Genomic DNA, 6,146 nt, shown 5'->3' with positions numbered 1-6,146 from the left:
GCCGCCCGTGTGCAACGTGTGAGTGTGCAAAAGGGGGCGAGTACGGGCATATGCAGACGAGGAGGGGATGGGTCAGCTGCGAGCGGGCCGCGAGGGTGCACACCCATGTGGGCGTGTGTGTCTGAGTACGGGTGTGGGAGTGGGTGTGAATGAGTGAGAGTGGAGTGTGAGTGGGTGTGGGTGGGTGTGAATGAGTGAGAGTGGAGTGTGAGTGGGTGTGAATGAGTGAGAGTGGAGTGTGAGTGTGTGTGGGTGGGTGTGAATGAGTGAGAGTGGAGTGGGTGTGGGTGGGTGTGAATGAGTGAGAGTGGAGTGTGAGTGGGTGTGAATGAGTGAGAGTGGAGTGTGAGTGTGTGTGGGTGGGTGTGAATGAGTGAGAGTGGAGTGTGAGTGTGTGTGGGTGGGTGTGAATGAGTGAGAGTGGAGTGTGAGTGGGTGTGGGTGGGTGTGAATGAGTGAGAGTGGAGTGTGTGTGGGTGTGAATGAGTGAAAGTGGAGTGTGAGTGTGTGTGAATGAGTGAGAGTGGAGTGTGAGTGTGTGTGGGTGGGTGTGAATGAGTGAGAGTGGAGTGTGAGTGTGTGTGAATGAGTGAGAGTGGAGTGTGAGTGGGTGTCAATGAGTGAGAGTGGAGTGTGAGTGGGTGTTAATGAGTGAGAGTGGAGTGTGAGTGTGTGTGGGTGGGTGTGAATGAGTGAGAGTGGAGTGTGAGTGGGTGTGAATGAGTGAGAGTGGAGTGTGAGTGTGTGTGGATGAGTGAGAGTGGAGTGTGAGTGTGTGTGAATGAGTGAGAGTGGAGTGTGAGTGGGTGTGAATGAGTGAGAGTGGAGTGTGAGTGTGTGTGAATGAGTGAGAGTCGAGTGTGAGTGGGTGTGAATGAGTGAGAGTGGAGTGTGAGTGTGTGTGGGTGGGTGTGAATGAGTGAGAGTGGAGTGTGAGTGTGTGTGGGTGGGTGTGAATGAGTGAAAGTGGAGTGTGAGTGTGTGTGGGTGGGTGTGAATGAGTGAGAGTGGAGTGTGAGTGGGTGTGGGTGGGTGTGAATGAGTGAGAGTGGAGTGTGTGTGGGTGTGAATGAGTGAGAGTGGAGTGTGAGTGTGTGTGAATGAGTGAGAGTGGAGTGTGTGTGGGTGGGTGTGAATGAGTGAGAGTGGAGTGTGAGTGTGTGTGAATGAGTGAGAGTGGAGTGTGAGTGGGTGTGAATGAGTGAGAGTGGAGTGTGAGTGGGTGTTAATGAGTGAGAGTGGAGTGTGAGTGTGTGTGGGTGGGTGTGAATGAGTGAGAGTGGAGTGTGAGTGGGTGTGAATGAGTGAGAGTGGAGTGTGAGTGTGTGTGGATGAGTGAGAGTGTGAGTGTGTGTGAATGAGTGAGAGTCGAGTGTGAGTGTGTGTGGATGAGTGAGAGTGGAGTGTGAGTGTGTGTGAATGAGTGAGAGTGGAGTGTGAGTGGGTGTGAATGAGTGAGAGTGGAGTGTGAGTGTGTGTGAATGAGTGAGAGTCGAGTGTGAGTGTGTGTGAATGAGTGAGAGTCGAGTGTGAGTGGGTGTGAATGAGTGAGAGTGGAGTGTGAGTGTGTGTGAATGAGTGAGAGTGGAGTGTGAGTGTGTGTGGATGGGTGTGAATGAGTGAGAGTGGAGTGTGAGTGTGTGTGGGTGGGTGTGAATGAGGGAGAGTGGAGTGTGTGTGGGTGTGAATGAGTGAGAGTGGAGTGTGTGGGTGAGAGTGTTGGGGTGGGTGTGAATGAGTGAGAGTGGAGTGTGAGTGGGTGTGGGTGGGTGTGAATGAGTGAGAGTGGAGTGTGAGTGTGTGTGGGTGGGTGTGAATGAGTGAGAGTGGATGTGAGTGGGTGTGGTGGGTGTGAATGAGTGAGAGTGGAGTGTGTGTGGGTGTGAATGAGTGAGAGTGGAGTGTGTGGGTGAGAGTGTGTGGGTGGGTGTGAATGAGTGAGAGTGGAGTGTGTGTGGGTGGGTGTGAATGAGTGAGAGTGGAGTTGTGTGGGTGAGAGGTGTGTGTGGGTGTGAATGAGTGAGAGTGGAGAGTGTGTGTGTGGGTGTGAATGAGTGAGAGTGGAGTGTGTGTGGGTGTGAATGAGTGAGAGTAGAGTGTGAGTGGGTGTGGGTGGGTGTGAGTGTGAGGGTGTGTGTGTGAGGGGTGTGATATGAGTGAGAGTGGAGTGTGAGTGGGTGTGGGTGGGTGTGAATGAGTGAGAGTGGAGTGTGTGGGTGAGTGTGTGTGTGGTGTGATTGAGTGAGAGTGGAGTGTGAGTGGGTGTGGGTGGGTGTGAATGAGAATGAGTGGAGTGTGTGTGTGTGGGTGTGAATGAGTGAGAGTGGAGTGTGTGGGTGAGAGTGTGGGGTGGGTGTGATGAGTGAGAGTGGAGTGTGTGTGGGTGTGAATGAGTGAGAGTGGGAGTGTGAGTGGGTGTGGGTGGGTGTGAGTGTGAGGGTGTGTGTGTGAGTGGGTGTGGGTGGGTGTGAATGAGTGAGAGTGGAGTGTGAGTGGGTGTGGGTGGGTGTGAATGAGTGAGAGTGGAGTGTGTGGGTGAGTGTGTGTGTGTGGGTGTGAATGAGTGAGAGTGGAGTGTGAGTGTGTGTGGGTGTGAATGAGTGAGAGTGGAGTGTGAGTGTGTGTGGGTGGGTGGGTGTGAATGAGTGAGAGTGGAGTATGAGTGTGTGTGGGTGGGTTAGTGTGTGAGGGTGTGTGTGTGAGAGAGAGAGAAACCTCACAAAGACAAAATAACTATGCCACTGAAGAGGTTTCAGAACATTTCTGTCCACATGGGATGAGTTCAGGAAGAAGGGCCGATTTCTGTCCTGGGAAACACCCTCCATGACAACAGCAAAGCAGAGTGACAGGCGGCCTCTGACCACAGGTCCATCAAGGCAAGGGGGCCAAGTGAACTCTCCACAGGGAGAGGGTCCTTGGCAGATTTCACCCATTCCTCTCCCACCCACCCCCATCTGAGAGCAGTTGTTACCCCTTTCTCCACTGTTTAGAGCAAAACATTGTGTCTATATTGAAAGGGTTTTCAACCCTTTCCCCCACTCACAAACCACTTGAAGTAAGTCGTTACTGACCACAGAGCACCTCTGGGGTCTTTTATCATGGGTGAATGCGGGATTACTTCAGGTACAGACCCACCTACACACCCACCTCTACACACACACACCTACACACACACACAGATATACACCCACCTACACACACTCACCTACACACACACACCCACTTACACACCCACCTACACACACACAGATACACACCCACCTACACACACACCTACACACAGTTACACACCCACCTACACACACAGACACACACACACCTACACACAGTTACACACACACAGATACACACCCACCTACACACACAGACACACACACACCTACACACCCACCTACACACACAGACACACACACACCTACACACCCACCTACACACACACAGATACACACACACCTACACACAGATCTTTGGCTTGGCTTCGCGGACGAAGATTTATGGAGGGGGTAAAAAGTCCACGTCAGCTGCAGGCTCGTTTGTGGCTGACAAGTCCGATGCGGGACAGGCAGACACGATTGCAGCGGTTGCAAGGGAAAATTGGTTGGTTGGGGTTGGGTGTTGGGTTTTTCCTCCTTTGCCTTTTGTCAGTGAGGTGGGCTCTGCGGTCTTCTTCAAAGGAGGTTGCTGCCCGCCAAACTGTGAGGCGCCAAGATGCACGGTTTGAGGCGTTATCAGCCCACTGGCGGTGGTCAATGTGGCAGGCACCAAGAGATTTCTTTAGGCAGTCCTTGTACCTTTTCTTTGGTGCACCTCTGTCACGGTGGCCAGTGGAGAGCTCGCCATATAACACGATCTTGGGAAGGCGATGGTCCTCCATTCTGGAGACGTGACCCATCCAGCGCAGCTGGATCTTCAGCAGCGTGGACTCGATGCTGTCGACCTCTGCCATCTCGAGTACTTCGACGTTAGGGATGTAAGCGCTCCAATGGATGTTGAGGATGGAGCGGAGACAACGCTGGTGGAAGCGTTCTAGGAGCCGTAGGTGGTGCCGGTAGAGGACCCATGATTCGGAGCCAAACAGGAGTGTGGGTATGACAACGGCTCTGTATACGCTTACACACAGATACACACCCACCTACACACACACACACACACACACACACACACACACACCTGAACCACTGATTCAAGGCAAGAATCTGGCAGAAATAAATTTCTCAACTTGGCCACGTTCAGAGAACTAAGATCAGATTCATCTTGCCTGGAGCTACACAGAATCGAGGTCACAGTTCTCTCCCCATCACCACCCGCCCACACTCCCAAGACACAGCAGAATCCCCCAGTTGCCCCCTGAACTGCCCCCTGCAGCCTCGGACACCTGGCACTGGGGAGAACCCAGTGACAGTAATTTGGCCCCGGACGCGCCAACCCCCCTGGGGAACAGCTTCGGAAGAGAAATTGGCACCGACACCTCAGCCCTTTCACTATCTCCCTGTGAAGTGAAGGTGCGATCGGAGCTCCTCGTCGGTACCATTCCCTTGCCTTAAATTAAAGTTACCGTGATGAAGGGCTCAAGCCCGAAACGTGGGTTCTGTACCTTCCTCTCACTGTCTGACCTGCTGAGCGTCTCCAGTGTAGTGTTTTCAGATTTCTGATTTATTGCCAGATACAGACCTGTCATCACATACAACCCTGAGATCCTGTTTCCTGTGGACCAGGCAGAATCACCACTAACTGGTCATGCAAAAAAAAAACCCTGTACTTAACAGTAAACCAATAAAGAAATATAAACAATCTGACTGTGCAATACAGAGCGAAAAAAATCAATATCATGCAAAAAGTCCTTAAAGAAATCTCTGATTGAGTTTGTCATTGAGGAGTCTGATGGAGGAGGGGGAGCAGCTGTTCCTGAACCTGGTGGTGCGAGTCTTGTGACATCGAGACCCCTTTCTTGATGGCAGCAACGAGAACAGAGCGTGTGCTGGGGTGTGTGGATCCTTGATGATCGCTGCTGCTCTCCGACGGCAGCATTCCCTGTAGGTGTTCTCGATGGTGGGGAGGGTTTTATCTGTGACGTCCTGGGCTGTGCTCATTTCCATCCAGGGCTTTCAGCTCAAGGGGTATTGGTGTCCCCGTACCGGACCATGATGCAGCCAGTCAGTGCACTTTCTGCCACACCTCTGTAGAAATTTGGAGGATTGTGTGCAGTTTTGGTCACCTATTTACAGCTAGAATTATAGAAAGAGCACAGAGAAGATTGACTAGGATGTTGCCTGGACTTCAGGAACTGAGTTACAGGGAAAGGTTCAACAGGTTAGGACTTTATTCCCTGGAGCAGAGAAGAATGAGGGGAGATTTGATGGAGGTTTTGGATACAGGTGTTTGGCACCGAGGTCTGGAGAGCGCTGTTCTGTCAGGTTGCACTTGTGCAATCAGATGCCAATTATCTTGACTTGAGGTATTAAAATTTTTGAGGGCTATAGATTGAGTAAATGCAGGGCGGCTTTTTCCATTGAGGGTGGGTGAGATACCAACCAGGAGACATGGGTTAAGGATGAAAGGGGAAAAGTTTAGGGGGAACTTCACACAGAGAGTGGTGAATGTGGGCTCAATTTTAACATTGAAGAAGAACTTGGGCAGGTACATGGATGGGAGAGATGTGGCCCGGGTGCAGGACAGATGGGTAGGGACAAGATGGGACGAATGGCCTGTTTCCGTGCTGGGCTGCGTGACCCTGTTGAGCCCAGGTGACGCGGCGGGACCCTGCGTTGGCCGCTGTCTCGCAATGAACCGGAGCGGGGCGAACCTCAGTCGTGGGACGGGGCAGCTCAGCGTGGTTTTCCGCTGTGTCTGAGGGCACCACGTCGGGCAGGAGCCCACGGCCACAGGGCGGATTCGTCTCCAGTGGGACGCTCGCCGCCCTGAAAGGGGCTCCTTCTCTCCTCGTCCCACCAGACACCAAACACTGAAGCCTCTCTTCATCGGGATCCCAGCCGCAGAAATGTGGCTTTCTCCAGCAGTGTCTAGCGCTGGGACCGCGCCGATTCAAAGCCTCCTGTGAATGAGCCCAGGGAGCCAGGTGGGCTGGTAGGGAGCCGACTGGACGACTCTTTGGGTGGGAAGTTCATTGCCTCGTCGTCCCAAAGAAG

This window comes from Narcine bancroftii, unplaced genomic scaffold, assembly GCF_036971445.1.
Source record: "Narcine bancroftii isolate sNarBan1 unplaced genomic scaffold, sNarBan1.hap1 Scaffold_31, whole genome shotgun sequence".
Taxonomy (NCBI): domain Eukaryota; kingdom Metazoa; phylum Chordata; class Chondrichthyes; order Torpediniformes; family Narcinidae; genus Narcine; species Narcine bancroftii.
Note: the sequence above shows the minus strand (reverse complement) of the source record.